The sequence below is a fragment of the Cebus imitator genome, unplaced genomic scaffold (genome assembly GCF_001604975.1).
Source record: "Cebus imitator isolate Cc_AM_T3 unplaced genomic scaffold, Cebus_imitator-1.0 Scaffold81, whole genome shotgun sequence".
In the NCBI taxonomy this organism is placed as follows: Eukaryota; Metazoa; Chordata; class Mammalia; order Primates; family Cebidae; genus Cebus; species Cebus imitator.
The window spans coordinates 2,790,393-2,801,943 of NW_016107396.1; the positions used below are offsets into that span (position 1 = coordinate 2,790,393).

General features: G+C 41.2%; 1 pseudogene; it reads right to left on the reverse strand.

The window, feature by feature from the left end:
* The window catches only part of LOC108307783, a 17,065-nt pseudogene extending 5,876 nt beyond the window's left edge, over positions 1–11,189 (reverse strand).
* Positions 11,190–11,551: the final 362 nt, after the last annotated feature.

Sequence of the window (11,551 nt, forward strand, 5' to 3'; positions counted from 1 at the left end):
AAAAAAAAAAAAAAACATGACAACTGAATGAAATGCATGATCTGGGATTTTCTTTTGCTATAAGGGATATTTTTGAAACATTGACAAAATTTAACAAGGTCTGTATATTAAATAATAGTATTTGTTTCAATGTTAATTTTCTATTTTGAAAACTGTACTCTGGTTACTTGAGGAATTCCTTGTTTTTAGAAATACACATTGAAGTATTTAGGGGAAAGAGGGTGTCTGCAACTACTTAAGTGGTTCAGAAAACAATTGAGATGCATGGTATACACGCACACAAGCACTCACAGATAGTGACTGAGGAAACGATGATGCAATTGCAGAAATGGTTACCATTTGGGGAAGCTGGATGAAGAATTTCTGGGAATTCTTTATACTATTCTTGCAACTTTTCTGTATATCTGATATGTCAAAATAAGGAAAAATAAAAAAGAAGGGAGAGAAGGGGAACCAGAGAATTAAGGCGACTTGCCCAAAGTCATACAAATGAGGCAAACAAGCTGTCTGGGTCACAAGCTCATGCTCCTTCCGCCACCTCCCTCTCCCTTTATGATGACATTTCGTTGTTCCTAGTAACACGTGCTGGAAAAAAAATGAGCTGGGCTAGCAGGTGGATTGTTAATTCCTAGAGAACTTGCTTGAAAGTCCTGTGAGTCATACTGGGATTCTAAGGCAGGCAACACAGGGGTAGGAGTGTGGCTGGTGCTAGATGCATTCTCCTGGCAATGTGCCTTGCCCTCTAAGAGCTCAGCCGGCTGTCCAAGATACAATGTCTAATAAGTTGCTGTTGGGATTGGCATTGATCTCTCTGAGGACTCTGACCTGGTAGGTGTGATCTAACCTGGTAGGTGTGAATGCCTACCTATGGTCAGGAGCAATATCCACTCTTGGTCATGACTGTGGCAGTGCCTTAATGGCAGATGGTTGCCAAGGCACCCAAGAGGGGTACCTTGACTGAAGCTAGTGGTTTAGGGCAGAGTGACATGGTTCTGCTTTATGGGTAGAGAAGCATGGCAAAGGCTGGCAAGTCAGCAGGCAGATCTGGATTCAGGCTTGTGCTCCAATGCTAGTTGGGAACCAGGGTACCAAAAAATATCCACAGGCTAAGGAAGATACTCCCCTTCTGTGCTTCCTGCGAGCCTCCATAACAGTACTTGCTGTATTATACTGCAGTTGTCAGTATATATGCTTGTCTTGTAAACTGGATTCAAGAAGACCGTCTGTGGCATTCATTGAATAAATATTTATCGAGACCTGCATTGTACCAGGCACTGTTTTAGGTGCTGGGGATGCATCAGTGAACTGTTTTTAGATAAAAATTTGTATCCTTATGGAATGTGCTTTCATCTTCATATATTTAGCACTTAGCACAGCATGTGAAACATAGCAGGTACATATGAGTGAGCCAGTGCCACTTGTAATGGGCACCTGTGGTGATTCGGAGGAAAGCTATAGTGTTGTGGGCATCCAGGGGTCCCAAGCCTCAATTTGGACACTCTGGAAACTAAGCATAGGTCAGAGGCCTAATCCCAGTCCCCACCGTGAAGAAGATGCAGTTTTTAGGTCTGAAATATTTAGGATTGCTTCTGAATCTGAAGGCCATGTCTGCAGCATTAAATGTTTACCACCAGCCAAAAGGAATCAAGAGGGATGGGACGCAACACAGAACATGCTTGCTGTAGTTTGCAGGGTTGAATGTCAAGGACAGGAAGGAACATTAGAAAACCTCTGGTTAATCTTCTGTTTTCCAACTCTCAACCCTGCCATCCCCATTTTATTCTTTACTCTTTCTTGAAGAGTAAAGAATAAAATGTCTCTAATTGAACTGCCTCTATTTCAATCACACCAGTGACAAGGAACTCACAATTTACTAACACTAATACAAGTATTCTATTTTTAGTAGCTATAACCATTAACAAGTTCCTCCCTAGGTAAAGCCAAAATTAATCTATGTCGGTTCTGTCTCTGTCACATAAGACAGCTCAAGAATTTGAATTGCTCCAGCCTGGGCAATATGGCAAAACCCTATCTCTACCAAAAATACAAAAAATCAGCCAGGCATGGTGGCATGCACCTGTCATCCCAGCTAACTGGGAGGTTGAGGTGGGAGGATCGCTTGAGCCTGGGAGATGGAGGTTGCAGTGAACTAAGATCGCACCACTGTACTCCAGTCTGGGTGAGAGACTGAGATCCCATCTCAACAAAATAAAAAAAAAAAAAAGAATTCAAATTGCACTTTCTTACAATTTGGATATCAGAGGGTCATTCTCTAATATTTGAAGTCTTGCAGAATCTTGCCTCAATGAAAATGTAAATGCACTCATCTTTACTCCTTTCCTTCTCTTCCAGTGGCATGTGTTTCCCTTCTCTCATTTGGGGTTAGTCCTTCCACCTGTGCTCTGAGTTGCATCCCTTCTCACCGGATCTCAGTTCCCAGTCACTTTCCGACCTCATGTGGTCACACTTTTGCCCCCATCACACTATTGGAAATGATAGAGTGAAGATCAAGACCTCCTTCAGTACTACATTCAAGAGACGTTTGCTGTGATCATTGCTTTTAACCCCTCGACAGCACCGCATCCGGCTCTGTTAACCACTTCCTCACACTTGACTGCCTTTCCTCCTCCTCCCTGGCTGCTGCGCCTCTTCAGCCTCACGGTGGCTTCTCTTCCTTTATTCTCAGGGGTCCCCAGAATTCTGTCCTAAACTCTATTTCCATTCTGCATCCTCTCCCTAGGTAATTTAATAAACTGTCTTTGCTTTTGTTGTTGTTTTGAGACAGGGTGTTGCTCTGTCACCCAGGCTGGAGTACAGTGGCATGATCATGGCTCATTGCAACCTCAACCTCCTGGGCCCAAGTGAGCCTCTTGGCTCTGCTTCCCCAGTAGCTGGGACCACAGGTGTGCACCACCCCAGTGGCCAACCTTTTGTAGATATGGGCTCTCACTATGTTGCCCAGAATGGTCTCAAATCCCTGAGCTCAAGTGATCTTCCTTCCTTGGCCTCCCAAAGTGCTGAGATTATAGGTGTGAGCCACCCAGCTTTGCTTAACCCTTACAAGGTGTAATTTATTACATTATACTTTTGCTTGCAACAAGTATAACAGGTATTCATTGTAATCCGTAAGTCTCTAGCTCTATCCCAAATTAATTTCTGAGGCTCCAGATCTATTTTCGTATCAGATTACTAGACATCTCTGAGGGAATACCCTCCTCCAAGTCCTCAAACTCAAAACTTCTAGGATAGAAGCTTCCTAGGTTCCCTGACAAGAATCTGGGTGTCTTTTTGGAATTTCTCTCTTCCTGCCACGTTCCCTAATAATCCACTCAACACCAGGCCCTGCCAAGCGTGTGACCTAAACATCTCTTCCGGTCATTCTCTTGGGTCTACATCCACCGCGATGAGCTTTGATTCCTGTAGCAGCCCGGTCACTGCTAGTCCCACCTCTGGCGCTGTTCCTTCTCATCTGTCCTCCCCATTCTGGCCACAGCAGTTCTTCAAAATACAAATGAGGCCCCACCCCAGACCTACAGGAGGGGCTCTGCCTGGACAAGATGATAAACCGGAAGTACCTTTATAGAAACAGCAAAGTCCTTCAGAAGCTTCAGCCTTTCCGTCTTCCATTTTACCATGGCATTCTGTGCTTCAGCCATGCCAAACTACTTCCTGTTTTCCAAATTTACCTGACTCTCACTTCTAAGTCTTTGGAAATGCTGTTCTTTCAATGGGAATAATTACCTATATTCTATCCTCTTTCCCTTACCAATCCCTTCCTCTATGCCTGCACTGATGCAAGCTAGTCTGGGTCACTCTGCTTGTTCTCAGCTTGGACATCTTCAAGAAGATCTCTGTTAACTTGCTCCTCATATAAGACCATGGGCAGTAACCCTTCTGTTCATCCGCAAAGCTCCCTACTCTTTCCCTATCAAAACATTTGTCATTTTACATTGGAATTAGCTATATTCCTGATGGCACGTTAACCTGTGTGTGGGGTTGGGGGAGGGAGAGTGTGTCTTGCATACTGCTGTGTCCCAGAGCCTGGCACAGTAGCTTCCCGGAAAATAGACGCCTCCCCCCCAAAAAATAGCAAGGCTGGGCATGGTGGCTTATGCCTGTAATCCCAGTACTTTGGGAGGCTGAGGCAAGAGAATTGCTTGAGCCTGGGAGTTTGAGACAACCCTGGACAACACAGCAAGACCTCATCCCTACTAAATATAAATACATATAAATCAGATGAGTATGGTGGCATGCACCCATATTTGCTTCTGCTCGGGAGGCTAAGGTGGGAGGATGACCTGAGCCCAGGAGATCCAGGCTGCAGTGAGCTATGATTTCGCTGCTGCACTCCAGCCTGGGTGACAGAATGAGACTGTCTCAAAAAACAAAAAACAGAAACAAACTTACCGAGTGAAAATACATGTTTGCTTTTTCTTTTAAGATCAGATTTACAAATACATGCTCAAACTTTAAAGGAAAGCTTGTTTCATTTGCTACAGGAATAGTTTTCAATCTGCTTGCTGAAACACTGAGCACTCCACAGAGACAGCTGGAGTTTAGGGCAGTGGAGGATGGGGAGGTGGAGGGGCCTGCTCAACATTTTTTAAACCACTTTATTGATGTATGACTGACATAACAAAGAGTTGTCAATTTTTATCTTTTTGCTTTTGGAGACAGCCTTGCTTTCTTACCCAGACTGGAGTGCCGTGGTGCCATCATAGCTTCCTGCAGCCTTGAACTCTGGGCTCAAGGGATCCTTCTGCCTCAGCCTCCTCAGTAACTGGGACCACAGGCAAAAAGTTGTAGATTTTTAATGTATATAACTTGATGTGTTTGGAAATAAGGATATACCCATGACCAACAATAAATGCAACAAATTTTGCTGTCTCCAAAACTTCCTCCTGTTTATTTTAGTTTCTGTTCAGTTGTTGTTCCTTTTGTGGAAAGAGGATTTAATATGAGATCTATCCTCCTAGAAGGTTTTTAAGCATACAATGTAATATTGTCAATCATAGACCCTGTGATCTACAAAAGCGCTCCAGAACTTATCAATCTTGCATAGCTGAAACTTTGTACCCTTTGACCAACACCTCCCCACTTACCCCTTCTTACCTTCACCCCTGGACACCACCCAGTCTCTGCTTCTATGGGTTTGACTATTTTTGATTCTACATATAAGGGAGATCATACAGTATTTGTCTTTCCGTGTCTGCATTATTTTTTTTAGCATCCTGACCTCCAGGTCCATCCTTATTGCTCAAAATGTGACCGATTCAAGGTTTATCTGCTTTGTGTACTAAAAATTTTTGGTTTTCTGGGTTTTTTTGTTGTTTGTTTTTTGAGATGGAGTCTAGGGGTCACCCAGGCTGGAGTGCAGTGGCACCATCTTGGCTTACTGCAACCTCCACCTCCTAGGTTCAAGCGATTTTCCTACCACAGCTGCCTGAGTAGTGGGATTACAGGCGTGCATCTCCATGCCTGGCTAATTTTTGTATTTTTTGTAGAGTCAGGATTTCACCCTATTGGCCAGACTGGTCTCGAACTCCTGGCCTCAGGTGATTCTCCTGCCTCAACTTCCCAAAGTACTGGGATTACAGACATGAGCCACTGTGCCCAGCCAGCTTTTGGTTTTCTAAAGCTGTGCTCTTAAACATTCTTACAGAGGGGCATGTGCCCACATAGCTGAATCCTCATCTGGGGATACATGGATGGCTTGTCTCCTACTGCTGCTCTAGCAAATTACTATAAACTTAGTGATTTAAAACACCACACCTTCATAATATTGGCTCTGGAGATCAGAAGTCTGGTGCAAGTTTCACTGGGCTAAAATCAAAGGGTTGGTGTGTGAACATTATTGGCTGGCCATTGTTCAGTTTCCCAAAGAAATGCTTCCTCTAAAAGTGTGTACACCTGAGCACTTTTTTGAATGCACATCATCAAAAAGATGAGAACCTACGTCTCTCAAAAATTATCACAAAGGGTCATGAACCCTGCTAAAGCAAATCATATCCCTTGTGAATTTAATTTAAAAATCTATTTCAGGCTGGGCGCCGTCAATCACGCCTGTAATCCCTGCACTTTGGGAGGCCGAGGCAGGTGGATCACAAGATCAGGAGTTTAAGACCAGCCTGGCCACCATGGTGAAACCCTATCTCTACTAAAAATACAAAAATTAGCCAGGCAGGCGTGGTGGTTCATGTCTGTAACACCAGGTACTGGGGAAGCTGAGGCAGGAGAATCACTTGAACCCAGGAGGCAGAGGTTGCAGTGAGCTGAGATGGAACCACTGCACTCCAGCCTGGGCGACAGAGCAAGACTCTGTCTCAGAAAAAAAATCTATTTCAAACATATTATTTACATACATGTTTTCAGAGTCATACTCAAATGCATTAAATACCACTGAAGTAAATAAGTACAAAGTTTTTGGGAGGGTAATTCAGCAAAATATACCAAAGTAGAAAATACGCATAATTTAATCCAGAAATTCGACTACACAAGGACANAAAAAAAAAAAAAAAAAAAAAAAAAAAAAAAAAAAAAAAAAAAAAAAAAAAAAAAAAAAAAAAAAAAAGCTGCAAAAGAATGTTTATAGAAATTGTAGTAGAGGTATGCAGTGCAATATGATACAGTTATTATAAAGAATGAGAGTGATGTATATGTGTGAATAGAGAAAGTCATTCAAGATAAAATGTTAAGTGACAAAAGTGCAAACAGAGGGCAAGGTCTGATTGCTCTGCATCAGGCTTCAGAAAGGATCATATATAAACTGGTTCCTAAAATAATTTGAGAGACGATACATAAGAAGCCATTAACAGAGAGGCGGGTAGTAGCAGTCAGGAAGAAGACTTTATTTTGTGCTTCTCTACAATCTACATTTTTCTATTATGAGCATTGTATTAGTCTGTTTTCACACCGCTGATAAAGACATATCCAAGACTGTAATTTATAAAGAAAAAGAGGTTTTAAGGACTCACAGTTCCACATGGCCGGGGAGATCTCGCAATGGTGGCAGAAGGTGAGGGGAAAAACAAAGGCACATCTTACGTGGTGGCGGGCAAAGAGAGAATGAGAGCCAAGTGAAAAGGGAAATCCCTTATGAAATCATCAGATCTCATGAGACTTATTCACTACCACACACAGTACCAGGAAACTGCTCTCATGATTCAGTTATCTCCCACTGGGTCCCTCCCACAACACAAGGGAATTATGGGAGCTATAATTCAAGATGATATTTAGGTGGGGACACAGCCAAACCATATCAGGCATGTATTGTTTTATTTTATAAAAGTAACTCAGAGTCAGTTAAAAATAATGACTAATAATAATAAAAACAGTGGGATCAATAATAATGTCCACAAGCTTGTCTGTGTGCCTCACACAATTCCAAGGACGTCACACAGATTATTTTATTCTCATATCTCTAGGAGATAGGAACTACTATTACACCCACTTGGCAGATGAGGAAATTTAGATGAGTGAAGGTTAAACCAGTTGTTTTATATCCCACAGCTGGCAAAGGGGGAGCTTAGGTTAAATTGAGGTCTGTTTGATCTAAGTCAGTGCTCTTCACTGTTGCTGCTATTTGCGCTTTCTTGCTACTTTTTCATGTTCAAATAAGAATCATAATGAAGACTACGACATATGTTTTAATACAGGTAAAAACTTTCTCAAATGTTAAAACTAAAAATACCTTCTTTCCTAATATGTCACAAATCTAAACAATAATTATATCACAAAGGCCACATATTTTTGATGGTTCATATGTTCAAAAATGTGAAAATATCTTTAAATTTTAATGAGAAGCATTATTTGAAATGTCAACTTGGGGAAACCTTTATAAGGGGGATAATTAAATAAATAAAGAGGAGGGGAGATATAGACAGGGAGAAGAATAAAAGTGGAATAAAAAGGAAATTTACACAATTGTGCTAACACTGGTGATTTATAGCTTTAAGGGAAGGGTTTTCTACAAGTAGTCTAGGCTATCAATTCTGACAGCTGTAATTTGTTTTTACTATATGCACTAAAGAAATACTCTATTTCCATTGCAGATAAGATAAGGTCGGGGTATTTTTCAATGAGATGATACCACTAAGTCATATCTAGAGTACTTTATTGCAATTGCTTACACACATTAGAATCACTATTTTTAAAGAAAAAATAATAACAAAAGTAAACAAGCAACTCATTACCACCCCAGATTTGCAAATAGTCTGGAAACTATTTGGACAAATCTTTTCTGGGTGAAAAATTTTATTAGCCCTGTCTACTCTATTCAATGTTTCATGAAGGTGATTCTGATGTGAGCCAGTGATTTAGAGACCATCTTCTTTTCATGCGTCCTTTCTTTCTGATTTTTTTCATCCTGGCTGAATCTCTTCAGGCTCATTTGCTTGCATTATTGCTTGCCAAATGATCCCAATGAAGTACTAAGGGGGGTTATCAGGTCAACAGGATCCTCCGGTTAAGTTAATGAGTCCACACCTGGTTAAGTTAATGGGTTCTGATTTAACAACTGTTGACCAGTCTCTAGTCCATTGCTAACTACAGAGAGTACAAATGGAGGCCAAAAGGCCATCTAATAACTAAACACTTAAAAATTTAAAAATAGTACTTACATTAAAATTAGGATTTTCTCATGATTTGTATGCTATTAACCTTAATGTCAAATTGGGTCACTGTAGTTAGTAGACTATTTTTAATTAATTTACATTTGGTGAAGCTGTTAATCAAAGTCACAATACGTGGCCAGGTGTAGTGGCTCATGCCTGTAATCCCAGCAGTTTGGGAGGGTGAAGATGGAGGATCGCTTGAATCCAGGAGTGCGAGACCAGCAGTTCGAGACCAGCTTGAGCAACATTGTAAGCTCTGTCTCTACAAAAAATAAACTAAATTAGCTGGGCATAGTGGCATGTGCCTGTGGTTCCAGATAGTTGGTAGGCTGAGGTGGAGGAGCACTTGAGCCTTGAGGCGTTGAGGCTGCAGTGAGCTGTGATCATGCCACTGTACTCCAGCATGGGCAGAGTGAGACCCTGTCTGAAAAAGAAAGAAAGAAAGAAAGAAAAGAAAAAGCCACTGTACATATATTTGGGAGTGAACAATAATTGTTCAAAGTTTTTTTTTTGTTGTTGTTTTTTTTAAAGACGGGGTTTCACCATGTTGGTCAGGCTGGTCTTGAACTCCTGACCTCAGGTGATCTGCCCGCCTTGGCCTCCAAAGTGCTTGGATTACAGGCGTGAGCCACCACTCCCGGCCTCAAAGTTTAAAGATAGTTATAACATTTTATATTTTATTTTCAGCATATGTCTATCACTTATGTTGTGATTTTGACCATCTCTTACAGTAATATCTTCATTAAATCTTCATTTATATAAAATTTCAGGGATTTCATTTGGCTTAAGTTGTGGACTTGATAAAAATATTTTTTTTTCATTTTCATTATTTTGGCCAGTCATTAAATCTTTATTTATTATAATAAAAAATATGTAATATCTTGTTTCAAATGTTGTGGGTTTTTTTGAGACAGGATCCCACTCTCATCCAGTCTGGAGTGCACTGGTATGATCACGACTCACTGCAGCCTCGACCTCTTGAGCCCAAGCGATCCTCCCACCTCAGCCTCCTGAGTAGCTGGGACCACAGGCTTGCATCATCATGCCCAGCTAATTTTTTTGAATTTTTTTTCTGAAGGCCAGGTCTCACTTTCTTGCGCAAGCTGGTCTGCAACTCCTGGACTCAAGCAATTTTACTGCCTCAGCCTCTTAAAGTGCTGGGATTACAAGTGTGACTCACCATGCCGAGGCCCTGTTTACAATTTTTATGTGGGTCATGCTCAATATAAATCTTATTTTTGTTGTTTCCAGTGTTTAATGGCATAAACAGGCTGCCCTTTGAACATTTCTTATTTCCTTATGCCCTTTAGGTTTTTTTTCCCCTGAGCTCTACTTTTATATTTTCTATTTTTCAATTTGAATTCATTCTTACTAAAGGATTAAGAAATAAAATGCAATTATATTCAAAGGGAGCTTAACTTCATGAGTATGAAATGACTGTATTTACATTAAATATATAAATTAAAATTGTGTTTATATATTTAAGAAAGTTATAGTCTAAAGTATTCAAAATGATATAAAAATTAAAATGCAAAATAAAATTATAATTATTAATATAAACTTTAATATGACATTTAAAGGAATCTATTGGGGGAAATTAATAAAATCTCATTAAATAATTTCATAACAAAAAAAATCATTTGCAGTAACAGCAGTTGTGGAGCCTCTGATGTTAGTCGTTTTAGGACTTTCTCCTGGGTCGAAAAGGTTCTTTAAAGGAGATCATGCTACATTGTTTCTGTAGGGCTGTTGGGCCCCACAGGGTTGTGTTGTGTCCCTTATGCTGTGCTGAGGTGCAGGATCTGAGAAGTAAAGAGACAGGACACTGAAGAACTGGTGAAGAACCGCTGGACTCAGGGGTCATGCAACCCATGAGCGGAGATCAGTGAGAGCCCCAAATGCCCAGAAGCATCTGTATTTATTAGGTATAAGTAGGGGGCAGGATCATGAGTGAGGTCATCATTTATAGGCTTAGTAATAGGGCATACATAATCACGTGACTCACAAGTGAGGGGGCCACCCCATTAAGACACTTGGGCAGAGAGGTGGGCCATACGCAGGAGGCCATGCCGTGCGCAGTAGTAGTACAGAAAAGGGGACCACCCCTATTAGGTCATTGAGGCAAGGAGGTGGGCTGTGTGCAACAGGTGTCATGCGCAATACTTATTATCTGGGGGCTGGAGACTTCAAAAGATTTCTAACAGAAGGATACTGTAAGCCAATACAGTGGGAGCTGGCAGACTTGTGCTCTTCTCTTAAGGTATTTATGGGGGAATGATTTGAGCTAGCACAGAAGCGAGAAAAGACTGACAGGATGTACAGCCACTGGGACTGGTCACACCAGAGAGGCTCTTCTCCCTCGGTTAATTCCAGGATCTCAGGCCTGAGGCCTGCTTTCCCCAGGAACTGGATGCAAGGTGCTACAACTCCTTTATCAGGAGGAGAGGCTCTTGCTCCAAGCCTGCCATACAGCGTAGGCCCTTTCAGGCAGGGACGCCACCGCCTGGGTCTTTGGTTCTTGTCCTGGTCGGGCTGTTTCCCCATGTACTGCTTCTGTTCTGTGACTGCTCTAGGCATTCCTCCTACTACAAACTACAATATGGTTATATGGAAGAGTTATATAAATCAACACTAAATGTGTCAGTACAGCTCCAATTACAATACCTATATGATTATGTAGAAAGATTTTATAGAACTAAGTATGCTAGATATAAGTATTAAGTATGATTATATAAGCTAGATATATGTTAGCAGTAAGTTATACTTCAGGCACTAATTCTATAAACTAATATGTGATTATATATAAAGGATTATATAAAGGAAATAGCTGAGTAATAACACTATAAACTAAGATATTCTTCAGGCACTAATTGTGCCTGGGGTCTGGACAGTTCTCCTTCCTCGGTGCCCATGGAGGGTGTTACCCACAGTTGCCTTAT